This window comes from Melanerpes formicivorus, unplaced genomic scaffold, assembly GCF_026170545.1.
Source record: "Melanerpes formicivorus ecotype bairdi unplaced genomic scaffold, bMelFor1.0.p_v2 SCAF_26, whole genome shotgun sequence".
NCBI classification, from domain to species: Eukaryota; Metazoa; Chordata; class Aves; order Piciformes; family Picidae; genus Melanerpes; species Melanerpes formicivorus.
Window position 1 is genome coordinate 11192116 of NW_027142378.1, and position 21619 is coordinate 11213734.

Genomic DNA, 21619 nt, shown 5'->3' on the forward strand with positions numbered 1-21619 from the left:
GCAGGTTCATTAAATACTTTCTCTTCAGCTTTTATATTCTTGCAACACCAAGCCCTGTGCTGCACAGGTAATGCAGACTGATTATTTGTACAGGGACATGCAGTTCTTAATGTCACCTTCTTGACTTCAGCTGAGGACTTCTTACATAGCAATGGCTGCACTGGATCAGACCAAAAGCCCTCTGGTGTGAGTTGGCATCAGGTGCTTTATGGGATGGAATAAGAACCAGGAGCACAACCAGCAATACCTCCACCATAACAGCATCTCTGTGGCTCCTGAACCTGGCTGTGTGTGAACACCTGTGTGCACTAAGAGCCCCTGGCAGACCTTTTTTCCCTGAATGGGCTAATTTCCTCTTGAAGTCATTTGAATGATGGGTCTGTGGTGGCCAGCAACAATGAGTTTTGCATCTGAATCATGACCCATATGAAGCAATACTTCATTAGTTTCATTTTAAACCTGCCACCCAGCAATTTCTTGGAGTGTCTCATAACACTGCTGTACAAGGATTACCAAACAAACTTTCCCTACCTTACTGAGACTGAGGAGCTGTAGCCTGTTTGTTCTCTCCCAGCTTGGACACCTTTGCCTACCTTGGATCATGCAGCTGCCCTTACCTGTACTTTTTCTAGCTGCTTTATTATACTACTGCCAATATTTTACGTTGCAGTGGAACTTGGAAAACCACGCATTGGGAAACAGCCCTTCCCTCTGAAAGGACTAAATGGACATTAAAGGACACTTCAAATATTTAACACCATCTGGAGTTAATCCCCTGCTTCTAATAAACTATGCTAAAGAAAAAAGTGCTTGAAAATGAATGGGCTGTGACAGCTATAGAGCCATAGAAGCATAGAGTTCTTAAGGCTGAATGACACCTTTGAGATCACCAAGTTCAACTGCTCACCTAGAGCTCACAATCCCACCCAAGCCACTGCCATTAAACCATGTCCCTCACCACCACATTCAGGCATCTTTTAAATACCTCCAGGGATGGTGACTCCACTACTTCCCTGGGCAGCCTTTTCCAATGCTTGATAACCCTTTCTGTGAAGAAATTGTTCCTAATACCCAACTTGAACCTTCCCTGGCACACTATCACCTGCACCTGCTGATTTGGGCTTGGATTGCCATACTGACTTCACAGTGGCAGAGGCAGGAGCTCTGAGCTCCTGTTCCTGCAGGCCTCATTTCTGCCCACAGTCATGGGTAGGTGTGTGGTTCACTAAACCACTCTCAGTTTAGTAGCAGGGCACTTAGGAGTCTGGCAGTGGCCTCAGTTTCTCTCAGCCTACAGATGAGGTTTATTAGAGTCTGGGAAACAAATGCACCAGGTGGGACTGTAACTAGCAGTATCTTCTCCATTCCCCTTTCCTCATTCACAGTGGTCCACCCTGCTTGGTCAACACAAATCTCCAGAGGTCCCACACCTCACTCCTGTTTGCTTTGTTTTGCAGGGATGATGTGGGGCTGTCCAACCAGGCTTGGCTGCAGATGCCAAATTATGGCTCTTGTCTGGGCTCCCTGAACATGCAGAAAAAAGGAATTAGCTGCAATAGCTGTGTAGAAGACTGGCACCAGATAAAGCTCCTGCTTTCTCTCTTCTTGTAGTCTTCATTAAAAGCAGAGGACTTTGAGGTTCTCAAGTGCTTGAAATATAAAGAGGCTGTGATTCCTGCTTCGGCACTGGGGCAGTGCCACTGCTGAAGCTGCTGCTGCTGGCAGAACAGCAGGGCAAGAAGATGCTGCTGTGGGGCTGCTGGAACACCCCAGTGCTAATCCACTGGAAAAGAGGCAGCAGGAGCTGCAGAGGCCCCTTTCAGGCCTTGGAGACTCTCTTTCCCTCAACTCTTTGAGAGACATGGCTCTATCCCTTGTAGCACTGAGCTCTGTGGAGATATGAAGCCCACAGAGTGAAGAGGGATGGCTTTGGGGCGTTGGTCTTTTCCCCTGTGCTTGCTGCTGCATGCTTGGATGGAGGGAACTGTTTCATCACTGGCTTCTGCTGCTGCATTTGCTAAGGTAACTGTATTAAAAGTCCTTATCTCAGCACAGAGGGCCATTCTTTGGTGTCACTTTCCCTCCTGTCTGTGTGGGGTGGGAGGCTAATTTGTTAGAGTGGCTGTGTTAATCCAGGACACAACCTCTCCCACCACATTTCCTCAGCAGCTTGCACAGATGTAAATGGCTAATCAGCACCAAATTATTTCTCTCTCTAATGATAGGGCTGGGTTTATTTCTCTCATGACATGCAGTTTGTCAAATATGCTGTGCTACAACTGTATTTGTAGCAGACTGCCAGAGCTCTGAATGGCATAACATTTTACAAAAGACAGGCCAATAATATACAAATAGCAGAGCAATTTTCTTCTTCCTACAAAGAAAGGCTGACTTAATTTATCAGTGGAAAGAAAATTGATGTTGTCACTTAACAAATACATCTCTCTTTTCATTTCAAATCCTGGGGAATGGCACAGAGAGAAAAGCTGGAGATGCAAGAGACTCCAGTGATCAAAGTGGGAAAATGCAGCCAATCTCTGCTACAGAAGAGCACACTGAGGATGGTGTCTGTGCTACCAAGGAGTTTGCATCCTACGAGGCTCAGTGTTTCATCTGTCATTAAGATGGACTGGCTGCTGTTTTCATGTTAAACAACTGCTGAGCTGCACAGTAAGTATGAGACATGGAGACAGAAACTAAACCTGAGACTTCCTCTGCTTTTAGCTTTGCATGCCAGGCTCCACTGTAGGCAGAGGCAATGGCTGTTTAATTGTTTGTATTCACTATTGGTAATGGGAACTGTATAGAACTCTTCTGTAGGGTAACCTCACAGCCACCACTGCAGAGACTTAACTCTTAACTGAGGATGAAGACTGCAGGGACAGTAACACTGCTCCTACTCCTTGTGTTGTGTTTTCCATCAGTGGTTAGACCTCAGCTGGGTACTCTACACTCCACTGCATATATGCAGTCCCTTGATGGCCCCCAAGGAGATTTTGTTTGAAGAACACAAGCAAAGTAGGCAATATTATCACCTTCAACATACAATCTAGGCAGCCTCACCAGCCAGGAAGGTGTGAACTTCCCTGGCCTGGCAGCTGGCTGTCAGGACCTCACCTTGCCCTCCTCAACCCTCCCATCCAAGGACTATGAGTGAATTGAGCTCAAGCTCAGAAATATTTATTTCATATTTTGGATTTTTTATGCAACACTGTGGCTAAAAAAAAACCCAAAACAGCTGGTGAGAGAACCTGCTTTAGTGCCTGACAAGAATCAGAATATGCCTCAGGAAGAAACAGATCATTTTGAGAAATACAGCCCAAGAAATTAGTGTAACTGTACAGTGCAGCCCAAAGAGGAAGGTAATACACTTAGAAACTGCCAACAAAATATTCTGCTTTAATTAAGGCTATCATCTGCTGGAGCTCATGAAAAGAGGAAGACATGAACATTGTGAAAGTATCAATGAGCAAGTGTAAGCTGCATTTGTGAAATTCCTTTTAGGAACATCTCTAGCCCTCAGATTGCTCTGAATATATGAAAATGTGACTCTCCAAGTCTTATAAATCAGAACGACTTTTTCTTTTACATCTCATTATCTTGTGGGTACTTCAGTCCTGTGTCACAACCTCTCTACTTTGGCTGGGTGCTTAATACATCCTTCCTGTTGTGAACTTCAATGTGGAAATTGAGCTAAATGGACTGTTAAGCAACTGAAGAGAGAGAATTAAGAAAAATGGAAAAGGCAGAAGGGAAAAGAAATTAAAAACAAGAGAGTAGCTAGCAGATCAGGTCTGCCTTTTCACTCAGCCTGTGTGAATCACAGAAGAGTGAATGGCTCAATTTAAAGAAGAGCAGGGCCCCACATTGTAATATTGCCTTCCCATCACAGTATCACAGTGCAGTAGAAGTTGGAAGGGACCTCCAGGGATCATTGAGTCCACCCCCCCTGCCAAAGCAGAATCACCCAGGGTAGTCTGCACAGGAATGCATCCAGGTGGGTTCTGAAAGTGGCTAGAGGAGACTCCACAACCTCCCTGGGCAGCTTGTTCCAGTGCCCCATCATCCTCCACCCCCTAACATCCTGTGATCCTGTAAGAAGCAGATGAGACTCCTTTGGGGCTGAGGGACTCAGAGCCAGTTCAGACCCAGCAAACATATCTCTGATCCCATTAGAAGCTATGGTCAGACTGCTGGTTTTTGCAGGTCACTGGTTACCCATCCTACACTAACAGAGAGTGCTGCAGTAGCAAAAGGGAAGAGCCAGAAAGCTAATCAGTAGGAAGGAATTTTATCTGCGTTTAGGTTAAGGATTGTTTGGGCTCCCCTAAAGCATGAGGTTTCTCTACATGTCTGCAGTTATCAAACTCTTATGCACAGTCAACACCATCACAGGACCACATCCAGAGGATTTAGGAGCCAGTTATATTTGGCTAGTAACTTTATTGTTGGAACAAAATTAGAACTTTGTCAGCCTGAAGACAGCACAATAAAAACAATCTTATTGCTCCTTCCCTGCTTGGTGAAAGCTTTATGGCTCAAACAGCATTTCTAATCCTTTATGTCCTGTCTCTACGATGCATCTAATGAATAACCTCCTTTCCTCCTCTGTATTTCACTTGACAGTGAAATATACCACACAACTTTTTAAAGCAGTATCTTATCACCCCATTCCCACCCTAGTTTTGCTGCTCATGTCTCTTCTCCCTTTCCTTACCTTCTTCCCCACTCAAATACTTCCTTGTCTCCCCAGCATTGCCAATCAGCCATTGGTCTGCCTTCACAAAGCACTTTGGCTGCCAGCATTGCTCCTTGCTCCAGCTTTTGCTCCTAGGGCAGGACATGACTCCTCCAGAAACACTGTTTGCAGGCAAAGACCTACAGCCTAATTGCACTGGGGAGGGGGGAGGAAATCATATTCATTTCAGTATCTTCTTATGGAGTCCAGATGTTTAGCAGAACTGAATACCTGCAGAGAATGGTGGCCAGGAGTACAGAACAGTGCTAGAAGTTTAAAACCAGGATATCCAAGTCCTGTCAGAGAACTGACAGTTTTCATCTACTGAAGGTACTAGAGCAACCCAGAAAAGGGGAATATGCTTGTGGTTTTAGGAGCCAGCTGAAGAGAAAATGCTTTCCATGAAAATTACCAGAGAGCTGGAACACCTCTCCCATAAGGACAGGCTGAAGGAGTCAGAGCTGTTCAGTCTGGAGATGAGAAGGCTGCAGGGACACTTCAGAGAGGCCGGAAGGGACCTCCCAGGTTCAGGACAAGTCTGTCACTAAACCACATCCCCACTCACCAGATCTAGATGGCTTTTAAACACCACCTCGAATGGCAACTCAACCACCTCCCTGGGCAGCACATCCAGGACATTTTTTTTCCTAATGTCCAGTCCAAAGCTCCCCTGGTGCAGCTTGAGGCCTTTCCCTCTCATTGCAGCATTAGTTACTTGTGAGAAGAGATCAGAGCCTACCTCACTCCAGCCTCCTTTCAGGCAGTTGCAGACAGCAATAAGGTCTCCTCTCAGCCTCCTTTTCTGTACAGTAAACAGCCCCAGCTCCCTCAGATGCTCCTCACAGGACTTGTTCTCCAGGCTCTTCACCAGCTGTCAGCCTTCTCTGCACCTGCTCCAGCCCCTCAGTGTCCCTCCTGTAGTGAGGGGCCAGAGCTGGGCACAGCACTGGAGGCATGGCCTCCCCAGTGCTGAGTGCAGAGGTGTGATCACCTCCCTGTCCCTGCTGGCCACAGTCTTCCTAAGCCAAGCCAGGATTCCACTGACCTTTTTGGGCACCTGGGCACACTGCTCTCTCGTATTTACCCATTTAATCACATCCCTAGGCTTGCTGGCCACACTGTTACAGATACAGGCTGGGATGAGAGAGGCCTTCTCAGCCACCTGAGCACACTGGCAGCCATTTTGTCCTAGGTGGCAATGGCATCAAACTAAAGAGTAGATTTAGACTGGATGCACCACGAGGGTGATGAAACACTGGAACAGGTTGCCCAGGGAGGTCATTGAGGCTCTATCCCTGGATATATTCAAATTGAGATTTGACAGGGTTCTGGGCAGCCTGATCTAGTCGAGGATGCCCCTGCTTACTGCAGGGGGGTTTGGACTATCCGACTTTGGAGGTCCCTTCCAGCCCAGTGCATTCTATGATTCTGTGATTCTGTTCTGTATTTTCCAAATCCTCAGAGGCATAAAGGTGCTGCCCATAGAAAACTGGGTTTTGATGTGTTCAGGAGCTGTTAACAGCATTATCTGTTAAGTTTAATCATGAAGTATTTCCTACCCATTTGTTTAAACCAAGACAACTGCAGGAACTGAAACTGCAGAAAGTCTGCTCCATCAGAGAGCACTTCAGACTGCCAGCACTGTAAATGTCAGTTGAAATCTCACCTCTGGAAGGCCACTAAAAGCAGCAGTAAGCTCTCACAACTAAAAAAGAACAGAACAAAAATACCCACTATATTTTACATTATCACAGAACATTCCTGGCGAGCCACATTCTGAGCTCCTGAACACTAAGGCTTTCTACTGGAGAAGCTGATTTCAATCCTACAGTGTCATTGTATTCCTACAGCCAGAGAACATCTTGTGCATGTCACCAGGCACACTGGCCTGAATTAAGCCATCCACCTACCCATGTACTGTCAGTCACCTCTTCATTTGCTGTGGGCAAGACGGTTTCAGTTTGACCTGCCTTCAACCCATCTGAGTCACAGTCCTCTTTAGGTTAGTAAGGAGCAGACGAGCATGTCCAGTACATGTTCTACTATCCACAAAGCTATTGGCTTCATGTTTTAGTTTTTCCATGCCAGTAACATTTCCTGTCAACATGAGGATGCACTACCCATTTACCTCCTCTGCACCTGCCCTCATAAACTCACCCTTTCTACAGCAGAATTGATGCCTACCGGCTATGATCTACCAGACTTTCCTCCCAGAAAGGCATAGACATGAAACAAAGCAGCAGAGAGGGGAAGTGACTGAAACCCAGTTATAATTAAGGATGGAAACATTGCTGCTCAAGAGGATTGATTTTCATGCCTGACGTCAGTTGAAAGCGATGTCGTTCGCATAAGGAAGTCTCCATTGGATTACAAGCACTCAGTGCAGCAGAGGCCAGGTTTTAAACCGTAGCAGAGGACTCTCTTCTCCAGTACTCATTTACACCTCCAAAGGCTGAGCAGTCCTGTACCATTATAACCTCCACAGCATTTCACTCAGCAGCCAAAGGCTTGCAGTGGACCCATGTTCCCCAAAGCCTGTGGGAGCCTGGCGTTGTGTTTGGCCTGAATGCACCCCCAGAGCATGGTATCCCACCTAAGGAAATCACATCTCTGGGATGAAGCAGAAGAGACATTTTAAGGCTTGAAGATGAGCCTCCTGTCCTTCTCAAATGCTGTTGTCTGCTGGAGGTTCTTCTCACCCTGTTCTGTTTGGCTCACTTCCATGAAGCACTATAAGTTAGCAACTCCTTAGATACCCTCTGTTGACAATTAATTTGTGTTGAAGTGGTGTGCTCTGAAGACCACACATACACATCACTTTGGTCCAGGAGGACATGGCTGCTAAACCAAAGCTGTTGAAGATGACTTGTTCTGAAGGTGTCAATGGGAACTGTTCACCTGTTTCAAAAAGAAGCCCACCACAGGCTTTAGATAAGGGACTGAGCTCTTGACATTTTCACAATGAAGCCTGAAATTTGGCAGGCATCTACAGTTGCAGATAAACAATCCTGGCAACAAGAGCAGTTTTCTTTTGCAAAACCCTTGTGGGGGTTAAGTTAGGACTGTGTTTGGGGGGGTTTGGTTTTGTTTGTTCTTTTGTTGTTGCTGTTTTGTTTTTCAATTCAAAGTTAACTGACATCATAACCAGGAACAAGATTTTGGTATAGAATTCCCTAGGGAACCTTGTCTGTAGTCTGCTGTGCTCCAAAGAAAAGAGACCAAAAGGAGAAGAGGGTACAGGAGTTTTCATTGCAGGTGTGAAAACAGGCAGAAATACTCACAGCTGGACAGTGCTTAGCCCCAGGTCCCCCAACAGATGAATCAAAACCTGCTGTGAAAGCAATTCATTTGCCTTTGAGAAACAGCTGATCTGCAAGTGTGCGATGCCAATGCAGGCAGGCAACATGTCCCGTGAAGGCCCCATGTATGTTCCCCATGTATGTTCCCTCTTCTTCCAAGAGGGTCTGTCTTTATTTTAATTTCTAATTATCTGCTGTCCATTGAGGGCAAAGGGCACACAGGCACTGCTCAGTGCCTTTTATGTCTGAGATGTTTTCATGGATCCAGGGTATTTAGTTCCTGTTGGGCTGCCAAGAGAAAACCTCTTTAGCAGCTAATGTGAAAGGTTTCTAATATAACAGTATTGTTCTTAATAATAGAGACAATGCTGAAGGCCATGATCCATCAGAACCAGGGAATTTAATATCAGAGCACAGAAACAGCTTATAGCTACCACACCTCTGCTGGGAAATGACTGTAAAAGGTGCTTTATTGAAGAGGGTGAGAGACTTAGGGAAGTGATTCAACAGGCTGGATGCAGCAAGTGATGGAGGAAGGAGTAAGACACCACAGGGTTGTTTGTCCTCTCTGCTCTTCTAGCAAAGCTTTGCTGCTGCATAGCAGACAGGTTTGTGTGTAAGTACTAGACAGGAACCTAGAAGATGCTGTTGCAGACACCACTTTTTATAATGCACCTCAGGCTCCACCTTACAGGCAGTCCAGCTTTTGCCTCTCATTCATACAACTGCAGAATCATTTTGGTTGGAAAAGACCCCAAGACCACAGCACCATGGTCACTAAAACATGTCCTGAAGTGACATGTCTACACACATTTTCAACACCTTCAGGGACACTGACTCCACCACCCTCCCAGGCATCCTGTTCCAATGCCTGACCACTCATTCAATAAAGAATTTATTCCTAATATCCAATCCAGGCCACCCCTCCCTTCTGGAGGACTGTTTAGAAAGTCTGTTACCCTAACAGCTAGGGACCTTTTCCAGCACTCATTTTCAGAGCATGCACAAGCAAGGCTCATCTGCTCTTGTGCCAATGAACTTCTTTACCTTACATGTACTTTTCTTTCCTTGATCTTCATCCTCCTGAGCCATGTCTAGACACCAGTCTAGAGCTCCTGAGCTATACCTCTACACCTTCCAGAGTGTGTGTGTGAGGGCTGGGCATTCACGCTGATAGCTCATAATTATTCAGTACTCAACTGGTAAAATCCAGACATTTGTCTCCTTGGTCATTTCCAGCTGACTACCTCTCTATTTATAGATTTGTTTTGTTGTTAGGCTGAAGCTTATGACTCAAGTTCCCACACAATGCAGTTAAGGTGATGATTTCTGTTCTGTTGGATTGCACTGGCCCCTTCAAACTTCAGCACTTGATCACAGATGGGAGAATTTGCCTCAGGGGATGAATGCTTATAGACTCATAGAATCATTTTGGTTGGAAAAGACCTTTAAGGCCATTGAGACTAATCACTGTTAAACTCCACCAAGTGTGGTGCTAAACCATGTCCCTCAGCACCACACCTCTGCCTCTTTTAAACACCTCCAGAGACTATGACTAGAAGTGTAGTGTACCATGTGTACCATCCTCTTCATGACCACAGATGTACAGGCCTGGAGCTACTCTATACTTCCCTCATTGGAATTCAGAGCAAAAAGAATGTTTGCAATCTCAAACACAGGGAAACTGTGACTGGGCCACCATGAGTCCAACCCTTGTGCAGTGCCATCAGAATCACCTGCCCTTTGTTTCTCTGAATCACAAGCTAAATCAGAAAAGTAAAATCTTAGGAGGACTAAACTTTGACAAGTGTGATGTTTCCTTGTTGGAGGCTAAGCACAGCACAAGTGTGATGTTTCCTTGTTGGAGGCTAAGCACAGCACAAGTGTGATGTTTCCTTGTTGGAGGCTAAGCACAGCACAAGTGTGATGTTTCCTTGTTGGAGGCTAAGCACAGCACAAGTGTGATGTTTCCTTGTTGGAGGCTAAGCACAGCACAAGTGTGATGTTTCCTTGTTGGAGGCTAAGCACAGCACAAGTGTGATGTTTCCTTGTTGGAGGCTAAGCACAGCACAAGTGTGATGTTTCCTTGTTGGAGGCTAAGCACAGCACAAGTGTGATGTTTCCTTGTTGGAGGCTAAGCACAGCACAAGTGTGATCCCATGGATACACCCTACAAAATGCACAGTGTGCTGGAGATTCTGCCAGCTGGTTTATCCCACAGCACAGAACCACTTCTGGCAAAAGTTCTCATTGGGCTGAGCTGAAATAGATGTGGTGCTGAGGAACATGGTTCAGCACCAGACTTGGCAGAGTGAGAGAATGGTTGGACTCAATGGTGTTAAAGGTCTTTCACAGCCCAAACAGTTCTATGACTCTGATCTTGTTACATCCAAGACCTACTGACAGTCCTCTAGTGAAGCTGTTAGGTCTTTCCTTCTGCTGCAAAACACTCTAAATCATCCAAGATCATTCACAAATTGTTTCATTCTCCTAGATAGTTGGAAACAAGCTTGAACAAGTGCTTAAGATGTGACTTTTTGTCTTTTAGTAGCGGGCAACACAGGCACAAATTTAATGAGCGAGATGAAAGGCAGACTACATGTTGTGTCAGGACAATGAAAGACTAAAACTCACAACTTTTGCTTGGAAAGCATGTCCTTTGCTTCCCCCTGTTCTCATTCTGAACAGTAGTTGGATCATTTCCATTCAGATGTGAGGAAAGAAGCAAATCCAGAAAAATTGCACCTAGAAAAGACATTGATTTTCTAATAATCATTCCCCTTGGAGAAGTGGCTCCCTAATCTAATGCATGCCACTTCTCTGAAGAAAAACAAACCCAAAACCAAACCCCAGCAAAGCTCTGAAGGCAGCACACTGCAATGACACAAAATAAATAATGATCTGTGATTTCTTGCCTGAATTTGCTCTGCTACTTCCCCAGCCCACGAGAAAGAAAGCAGCTCTTTGCTTTCTGTGTCATGTGCTGCCTGTTGTTTGTCAGCAGGAAAAATGCAGAGGACTAAAAATGCTTATTGCTTTGAAAGCACTAATAAAAAGTGTGCTTGCCTTCACATTAGCTATCACTGGTTTGTTTTTCTTTTCCTGCAGAGCCTGACAGAGAGAGAGAGGTGAAATTCCACATTGTTATGTATAAAATAGTCCTTAAAGACAGGCCTGGGGAGCTAGCTGTATTGATATTAATGGGTCTCACACAGCTAAATCCCTGCTCCTGAGGGCTTCCTGTTCAGAGTTGCTTGATAAGTGAATATCTTTTCCAGATATGCTTTATTGCTTTTTTTTAACTCCTTTCCTTCCTTATTTCTGAAAGGAAGCAGTGAGGGGGAAGAAATGGTCTGGAAATGAGGCACAAAAGCTGAGGTTTACTGACTGATGAGAGCAGACTCAAAGGGCCTCCAGGTAAAACTAGTGTAATTAGCATCATCTCCTATGACTAAACAGCTCCTGCTCCACCACCACCCTTTCTGCAGCCATCCCAGAGCCAGGGGCAAGATCCTCATCAGCCAAGATACCACACAGAGGAGCTCAGCCCCTGTAAGGAGGCTCAGCCAGCACCCGTGGATGATACTGGAGTAAGCAATGTTGGAGTAGTCTTCCTAGCTAGCCGGGGGGCCACCAGGCCCCCCGGCCTTTGTAGTCACCACCACCATCACCCAGTGCACCCCAGGGGCACTCACCGGTGATGAGGAGGATCCTCCAGCCCCGAAGGGCTCAGCTTGGGGCTTCTGCCTCTCCTGGCGGGGATTAAAAAGGAGACTGGGTGGGGAGCACCAAGTGGCCACACCTGGGGTGGGAGGAGACTCCAATAGAGCCCAGGTGCTCTGGGTTTGAGGGGAAAGAGGAGGTTTGATGAGGGACTTTTAAGGTGACAGGGAGTGACAGGACTAGGGGGAACAGAAAAAACCTAGAAGTGGGGAGATTCAGATTGGATGTTAGGAAGAAATTCTTCCCCATGAGGGTGGTGAGACACTGGCACAGGCTGCCCAGGGAGGTGGTGGAAACCTCATCCCTGGAGGTTTTTGCAGCCAGCCTGGATGTGGTTCTGGGCAACCTGATCTAGTGTGAGGTGTCCCTGCCCATGCAGGGGGATTGGAATTGGATTATCCTTGAGGTCCCCTCCAACCCCAACAATTCTATGATTGTAAAACAGTTTTGCAGTTTAGGCTGGATGTTAGGAAGAAACTCTTCCCAGCAAGAGAGCTTGGCCATTGGAATGTGCTGCCCAGGGAGGTGGTGGAGTCACTGTCCCTGGAAGTGTTTAAAATAAGACTGGATGAGGCACTTGGTGCCATGGTTCAGTTGATTAGATGGTGTTGGGTGAGAGATTGGACTTGATGATCTCTGAGGTCTTTTCCAACCTGATTAATTCTGTGATTCTGTGATTCTGCTCACTACTTATAAAACATAAAAGAGATTAAACTGAGAATCTTGATTATAAACAAAATTTAAATCAACACAGCCTACTTCAGAGAGCATGAATGTAACTCACTGGAAAATAACAAGCCACACTGGCATCTGGACAGACATGAAGCCTGCTTGCTAGAGCAGACCTTTTTCACAGCAGAGCTTGCTACCCTTATCCCTTATCTCTCAAGTCCAGTGGTTCTCACACCAGCAGAATGCTCTTTATTTCCTTTGGGGATGGTGGGAAGCTTGCCATAATCCCAGCCATGATTTCATTGCATCTCCAATGGAGCTATGATATGCCATTAAAACAAATTAAACTCCATTTTATTGATTGAGAGAGGGGATTCTGCCACTCTGTTCTGATCTGCTGAGACCCCACTTGGATTACTGTGCCCAGCTCTGATGTCTTCAGCACAGGAAAGATAGGGATCTGTTGGAAAGGGTCCAGAGGATGGCAGTGAAGATGATCAGAGGGCTGGAGCACTTTCCCTATGGAGACAGGCTGAGGGAACTGGGGCTGGTCAGCCTGGAGAAGAGAAGGCAATTTTCCAGTACCTGAAGGGGGCTACAGGAAAGCAGGGAAGGGACATTTTTGTAAGGGCCTGTGGTAATAGAATGAGGGGCAATGGTTTTAAACTAGAGCAGGGCAGATCTAGATTGCACATTAGGAAGAGGTTCTTCAATATGAGGGTGGCAGAACACTGGAACAAGTTACCCAGGGAGGTGTTGGAGGTCTCAATCCTGCAGACACTCAAGGTCAGGCTCTGAGCAACCTGCCCTAGTTGGAGATGTCCCTAGGGGGTTGGGAGTGACCATTAGTGGTCCCTTCCAATCCAGTGTAGTCTATCATTCTATTCTGGAATATTTCTCAGCCTAAGGAGAGGAACAGGACCAAGGTCAGAGGGGTAAGGCAGGCAAATGGAAGATAAATTATTGGATCAAGAGTCAGTAGCTGACAGCACAGTGGTAGCAGATGGCACATTGGCTGAGCCTGACACAAAGACACTGCCAAACAGGAATGGTTGCATCTTGAGATGCAGCTAAGAGTCCAAAGGAAGCACAACACTCAGCTGCCCAGAGGTGGCTTGTTTCACAAAGGACAAATCTCCTATCTGCAGTATATTGTCTGGCTGGCTACTGAACCTCTGATTTAGAAAAGGAAAATAGAGTTTGGCAAGCAATGCTTGAAAACCTACCAAGCTCTGCTTCAGATCATGCTGACCATCTCATTCAACTGGAAGATAACCAACCTGAAGGGCTAGCTAGCATGGAGGCTGTGCAGCTGCAGGTAAAACCCCTGAGAGGACTGCAAGACTGATGGAGCTTTCAGAAGCCTTCTAAAGTTAAGTCTCTGCTGCTTCTTATTGTCCATCCCAACAGCTTCTTGGGCTTCTCACAGATGCACAGCTACAGATGTGATCTCTCAGCTCTCAGTTATCATTATTTACTCCATTTCTGAATGGAGTATGGATACCTTCCACCCCACTATCCTGAGGAATTTACTTCATTCCTTACCTAAAGCCTTGCCTGAAGCACACCATGTAGTTGAGTTTCATTATTGCATGTTCTTCATTGTGCATTTGTTCTTGTTGCTTCCACTGATGTATTTTCACCAGATAAGTGCTTGTGAAAGTCCAAATCATAACCCAGTGCTGTAACCCCAAAGTGACAGCACTGGTCACAATACACCTTTGATGGAGTAAATTCACTGGAAGAAGTTTAATCACTTTCCCTTTCCACTGCTCATTTGTTAAATGACTGCAAAATGCTGCCAAGCAGCCTCATTCAATTTCCCTCTGGTGCCCAGGTGAACATGGACCACGGCCAACTCTAAAAATAGGAAAACCAGGGAGGCTGAAGTTCACTTCCAGGCTAAGAAAGACCAGAAATGAAAATGACTCTGGTCCCGAATGCAGCTTTTTCTGTTTTCCACGCCACATTTCTGCATGCTCAGCGGCACAGCAGTTGTCTTTCTTTCATCCTCATGAAAGGTGTATTGGCATTGCACACAAAACAGCTTTTATGTGCCTATAAATAATGGAAAAACTTAATGTGGGAAGAAAGGGCCTCTGAAACTCTCTACACAGCACACTGGAATTTCTTTTTGTCTTGGAAGCTTGATGCATTGTGCTGTTTGCTCACCACTTGTGAAGCAGGAATGGACAGCTGTGAAAGGCTCCTCTCTCTCGTGTTCTTCCCCCACCTTCTGCTTCCTACAAGTGCTTCTGCACTTGTTCAAAAGATGACAACTTAGAATCACAGCACTGTCAGGGCTGGAAGGGACTTCAAGGATCATCCAGTTCCAGGTCCCCTGCCATGGGCAGGGACACCTCACACCACAGCAGGTTGCTTACAGCCACCTCCAGCCTGGCTGCAAACACCTCCAGGGATGAGGCTTCCACCACCTCCCTGGGCAACCTCTGACAGTCTCTCACCACCCTCATGGGGAAGAACTTCTTCCTGACATCCAATCTGAATCTCCCCATTTCTAGCTTTGCTCCATCCCCCCAGTCCTATCCCTCCCTGACCCCCTCAAAAGTCCCTCCCCAGCTTTCTTGGAGCCCCCTTCAGATACTTGAAGGCCACAATAGGGGTGTACTTCTGTAAAGCCTGAGTCTGATAGTGTCAGCTTGGCAGGTTTCATCTGGAGGGATTTCTAAGAGATGTATCTGCTGGGTCTGCAAAATCCCTACAGAGGGCATGCAGAAGGTGTTTGATTGCCATTTCCTACCTTTCCTTGATAAATTCTTCAAGCTGTCCTTGGCTTTCCTGTCAACAGGATAAACTAGTAAGCTATCCTGTCTCAAAACTTTGTCTGCCCAGCAGCCCTATTTCCAGATTCATGTTCCTGCTCCCTCCCTTGAGGATGGTGAACCTCTGGGAAGGGTGGGCAGAGTTGCCTTTCCTGTGTCCATCAAGGTAGCTAGGTTAAAGCCCTCATCTGTCAAATAGAGGATGGGATGTGCAGCAGGACAAGAGCCTGTTACCAAGAATTGTTTTCTGGGTGGCAATGTGAGGTTCAGGGCTCCCAGAAAGACATTTCCCTTCCCCCCTCCACCATGATCTGCTGCAGCAAGGAAAGTGCTTCTGGGAACATACTGGGGACTGGATCTCAGCTGAAAGTAGCCCTTCAAAAATAGCAATTTTTAAACTGAATCATTTCCCAAATCACACTCTAAAAATTACTTCCCTTCCTGGCAAGCTCTCTGCAGGCAGGCAAGCATGGATTAGGAGGATGCAGGTTTCTCAGGAACTGCACCAATCCCATTCCACAGGTCCTTGCATCCCTCCATCTGTGCATCTGTCCCTCGCCTTTACACAACTGTGAACCTCAAGCCCTCTCTGAATACAAAGGCCACTTCTCTCTCCTCAACAGAGAGACTTACAAATCCTCCTCAGAGTTATTGTCAGGAGAGTTGGTAGGCTGCAGAACACTTTTGCTGCCCAACTGGCCCTTCAGCCCTTTCAAAAATTCCCTCCTGCACTCGGAGAGCTGAAGGATGCTGATCTCTTCTGAAGGGCCTGGGCCTGGTTGTGCTGAACGAAGTTAAATAAAAACCCAAGCAACTACCAAAGCACAAACAAAGAAACAAACCAACCCCAACCAAGAAGGTGCCTGGTTTGTGGCTTAACAGTTAAAAAAAATTGTGTAGACCTGGCACTTCAGGACGTGGTTTAATGGCCAGAGAAGTGTTGAGTTGATGGTTGGACTTGGTGATCTTGGAGGTCTTTTCCAACCCAAACAAGCCTAGGATTCTATGAACTCAACAGGAGGTTCTCTATTCAGACATTAGTCTTTGTAAGGCCTCAGAAATATTGCAGAGCTGCTTCTCCCCGAGTTGTAGAGCATTATCTTCCCCTACTTAAAAATCATTTGTGTGCCAAGATACTGCCTGAGATTTCACTGCACAAAGCAAGAGGAGAAAACAAACTAGCAAAACTAATGCAGGAAGAACAAAAACCATGAGTGGAAGGTTTGCCCAATAAAATGTGAGGTTTCATCCCCCCGAAGAGCGAGATGAAAATAAGCCAGCAGGAGCTGCCTAAGTCGCTGGTGCCTTCAGCTTCCCTTGAGCAGGGAAGTGAGAACACATTCAGCGTGCTCAGGATGCTCAGAGCACTACAGAGGATCAGGCCTTTCAGAATTGGCTATTCATCACGTTTAAATTGAATGTAATTGCCAGGGCTGAATAGCTAATTAGGTTCTTCTTTCTCTCTCAGTGAGAACAGTGCAAGTGTGAACGCAGAGTTAGATCATTACTGGGCCGCAGGAAAAATTAGAAAGAAAGGCAAAAAAAAGGCCACTGCATATCTACTCATAAATTAGCACAGAGAATGAAGGCATGTCTTGATTTAATCAGCAATCACTTTCTGTTTCTCTTTCACTTGTGGAAATATTCTCCCCATAAACCTGTCCTTCTAGCTAACAGTACTCCTCTTTCAACACAGCTTAGAATCCATACAGCACACAATCAGAGACTGCACCGAGTTGGAAGGAACCCCTTGAAGGTCATGTTGTCAGCAGGGACATCCCCAACCACATCAGTTAGAAGTAGTTTTCTTGGCATGCATTGCAAATCAAAACCCAAATCATACTGGGATGTATAAAAAGCAGCACAAAACCCTCCCCACGTTATACCCAGCTGCAGTGACAGTTACAAATCTATTTGTCCTCAGCCACTGCCAAGGGAGCAAATATGCCTTGCACTCCAACCCAGCTGTACAGTTCAGGTAAGGGACTGTATGGCACGTTTGTCTTCAAATCATGAGACACTTCAACACCAACAGAGTGGTAAAAAGCTCCTAAATGACAAATTGGAGGGGTTTTTCTCTCAATAGATATTCACTGCACTCATTGGGACATCACAGAATGGCTTGATTTGGAAGGAACCTTAAAGATCATCTAGTTCCAACCTCCCACTACAGCAGGTTGCTCAAAGCCTCATCCAGCCTGCTCTTAAACACTTCAAGGGATGAGGCATCCACAACCTCTCTGAGCAGCCCAATCCAGTGTCTCACAACCCTCACAGCAAAGAATTTCTTCCTAATATTCAATCTAAATCTACCCTGCTCTAGTTTCAAACCACTGTCCCTTGTCCTGTCACCACCCAGCTTTCCTGTAGCCCCCTTCAGATACTGAAAGGCCACTCTAAGGTATCCCTTGAGCCTTCTTTTCTCCAGGCTGAACAGACCCAACACCCTCAGCCTGTCCTTATGGGAGAGGTGCTCCAGCCCTGTGATCATCTTTATGGCCCTCCTCTGGACCCTCTTCAACAGATCCCCTTCTTGTGTTGGGGGCTCCAGAGGTGGACACAGTACCCCACGTGGTGTCTCACAAGAGCAGAGGAGCAGAGTCACTTTCCTTGACCTGATGGCCACATTTCTTTTGATGCAGCCCTGGACACAGTTAGCTTTTTGGGCTGCCAGCACCAGTGTCTAAGTGAAGCTTGTACTGAAATCAAGAATCCAGCTGTGGAGGTCTTGATCCCCCTAGAGCCAAAAGAAGTGCTCTTGCTAACTTGCTTGTAAGCTACATGGTAGAGAATTTTGAGGATTTTACTCAAAAAAGCAGAGAAAGAACTCCTCCCTTGGAAGGCTCTAGCAGCAGCTGGGCTGCCTAAGTTCTAAAGCACCATAGCAAACTTTATTCTCTAATAACAAGACATGATGTTCAGTGTTATGACCTATTCTCAGCCAATGGTTTAATTAAGCATTTAATGAACACATCACACTTCTCTGCATGAGCTTCACTCGAAACGACCAAGCTAATAATGTAAACATCAGAGTTTGATTACTAAAATAATTGCTTTCCCAAACACCAGCCTCCTGGCAAACAGCATGGCGGGTGCCACACACGCAGTGCACCCACAAGGCAAGGGGCCAATTTTAGCAGAAACCCTGACAGACAGCTGGCCATCAGCTTTACAAAAATACCCTAGGCAAATGGTTCTGGGACAGTGAGAGTCCAGCAAATGCTTGGAGATTTACTCAGAGCTCTTGAGCTTGGAAGAGACCTTTCAGATCAGCAAGTCCAACCACTCACCTAGGGGTCACAATCCCACCACTGCTGCTAAGCCACTGCCACTAAACCATGTCCCTCAGCACCATATCCATGCATCTTGTAAACGCCTTCAGGGGTGGTGACTCCACCACCTCCCTGGGCAATGTTCCAATGCCTGAGAACCCTTTCTGTGAAGAAATTGTTCCTAATCTCCAACCTGATCCTCCCCTGGCATAACTTGAGGCTGTTTCCTTCAGTCCTGTCAGCATCTGCATGTGGGAAGAGACCAAGCCCCACCTCACACCAACCTCCTTTCAGGTAACTGTAGAGAACAATGAGGTCTTCCTTCAGCCTCCTTTTCTGAAGACTAAACTGTCCCAGTTCCCTCAGCCAGTCCTCCTCAGACCTGTGTTCATGACCCTTCACCATTTGATTGCTCTTCTTTGGACTTGCTCCAGCACCTCAATGTTCTTTTTGTAGTCAGGGGTCCAAAACTGACCCCAGTACAACTTGATTCATAGCAAACATCACAGACTTAAACAAATGACTGCCTTTAGGGCTCTTCCCCAAGCAGAGATACAGCAGCAGCAGCTTCAGGACATTCTCTCAAACGAACTCTGGTGTCTGGCTGAAGCTAACCGAGATGGTGACCTTCAGTTAAGCCCAAATTCTGTTGCTGTGGAAGCTTTCTGCCCAGCTCCTGGAGGGGTTTTTCTGGTGTTGCTGTGGAAAGGGCCATACATTTTCAGCAAGAATAGATGGACTTTTTTAAATGATTTTTTTTCCCTAGCTTTATAACAAAAAGGAAAAACAAAATTGCCAGAGGGTGACAAAATTTCAAGACTCAGAGTAAAATATCTTAAGTGAAACAAGTTGTCAAAACATTTTGAAAATCTGTCAACAGCTCTAATTCTTAGAAACCAGGAGTTGGTGATGCTTGAAATATTGTCTTGTCCATGCTGAAACAGCTAAGCCATCTTCCTTGCTCCCTCAGCTTGGGTTTTTTCCTCCATGGAAAGTTACCAGCACAGTTTCCTATGTATTGGGGATTCTTCAAGCTAACCAACAGGGGACCAGAGTCACTCATTCCTAGGCAGGACATCTCCAGAGAGGTCATTGCATACTCCAGAGTCACTCAGCTTCTCCTGCTGAGGAAAGATTCAGTACTGTCACCCAAGAAGCAGAGAGTTTTTCGGCCTCCATCTGTGGCCCAAGCATAACTCAAGAAGAGATAATGCACAGTGTGGTGAGAAGAGGAGAAGTTTTCTGTCTCCCCACTAAAAACATCACTGGCCTTTCAAGAAAAGATGAAATTGCTGAGCACTCCAGAGAGCATTTTGTAATGCTTTCAACACAACAACCCAACCCACCAAAACCACACCACCACCAAAAAACCCCCAAACAACAAAATGGAAGTCTTCTTCCCCCTTGCAAACACAAAAATACCAGGAACCCAACCCCAAAATCCATCAGCAGCAATATAATTCCCTTGTCTCCAGGTACATTGGTTTAGATTGATAGCATCTGACAGAGTGGACTGTATGTAACCATTCCTGGCTTACCAGAGTGGAAGTTACTTAGAACTACAGGCACTAAATGGTCCCTATCCTACCTATGGGAGACTTCCCACTCATCCTGCTGAGCTCTGGATTTGGTCTGATATATTTTCCCATGTATATTTCTGCTTCTTTTGTCCTTGAGATGTGCTGTCACTTCCCACAGCTACTGAGATTGTGATTTATTGGTTTAATTCTTTTATTTGTGTTTGGGTTTAGTATTTCTAATGGGACACAAGTGACACTCTGAAATAGGAGCCACTTCTTAAGTGTTGCACGTGGTATTGGTTGCCTTGAGCACAAGAGGAGACTGGAAATCTCCTGTGATAGTTCTGGACACTTTCCTTCCACCTCTGTTGAAGAAAATGCTTTAATGCAAACACGGTGATGGTGAAAAGAGAATGGTAAAGGTGTTAGTAACTAGCAAAACATGATAGAAGCACAGAGTTGTTTTGGTTGGAAAAGAACTCTAAGATCAGCAAGTCCAACCATTGACCTAACATCATCATGCCCATTAAACTATGTCCCAAAGTGCCACATCTACACATTTCTGACTCCACCACCTCCCTGGATAACTGCCAGTAACAGGAAATCTCAGGGCAGAGCAAAATCTCTCAGATCCAAAGCAAGAAATAAATGTGTGAAGATCAGCTATGAGCAGTCCCAGTGATGGTAAATCTCCAATTCCTAAAAGGTAGCAAGCAGTTACCTAAAGGCAGCAAGGGTTCTCCTGTGTAAAAAATAGAAAATCTAGGTTAAAAATCCCCCCCAAGATAAACCAGGGAACAAACTTCCACCAAGAGAGACTGACATTGCAGTTGCAGATTGTGGGGAGTATTGGTTCTTACAAACCTGGATCTTTCCCACACATTCTCATTCCTTGTGCACAGGACCAGGATCACTCCCATCCTCTTTGCAATATTTTACCACAGTGAATTCTACCTTTGTTCCTCTTCTAAATATGAATATTATTATTTACTACCAGTCTCTCAGGAAGGACTGCAGTTCTTACTGCAGCCCAACAGATAAGGAAAGCTACAGTGTTTGTTCCAAGCCAAACAGCAAAGGAGGGAATCCATCAGCTTAGGAAAGGAAATCATCTTTCAGATGCTAAGACTGAATGGCCATTTGGCACAAACCCCAACATATCTCATTTTCATGGTATGGTTAGATAATGGTTGGACTCAGAGATCACAGAATCATCAAATGCATTGGGTTGGTCATCTTGTACAACCCCCATGCAGTGAGCAGGGATGGCCCCAACTCAGTCAGGCTGCTTTGGGCCCATCAAGTTTGACCTTGAATGTCTCTAGGTATGGGGCCCCCACTACCTCTCCAGGCAACCTGTTCCATAATTTCACCACCCTCATTGTGAAGAACTTCCTCATAATGTCCAACCTAAATCTACCCTGCTCTAGGTTGAAGCCACTGCCCCTCATACTATTTCTACAAGCCGTTCTAAACAGTCCCTCCCCAGCCTTCCTGCAGGTCCCCTTCAGATATTGCAATGCTGCTCTAGGATCTTCCCAGAGCCTTCTTTTCTCCAGGCTGAACAACCCTAAATCTCCCAGTGGTGCTCCAGCCCTCTGATCATCTTTGT

At 45.9% G+C, this 21619-nt stretch overlaps 1 long non-coding RNA gene across 1 annotated transcript in view; it reads right to left on the reverse strand.

Moving 5' to 3' along the window:
• The window catches only part of LOC137448802 (uncharacterized), a 92083-nt gene that overhangs the window by 47642 nt on the left and 22822 nt on the right, over window positions 1–21619 (reverse strand). The gene's annotated exons all lie outside the window — the stretch shown is intronic.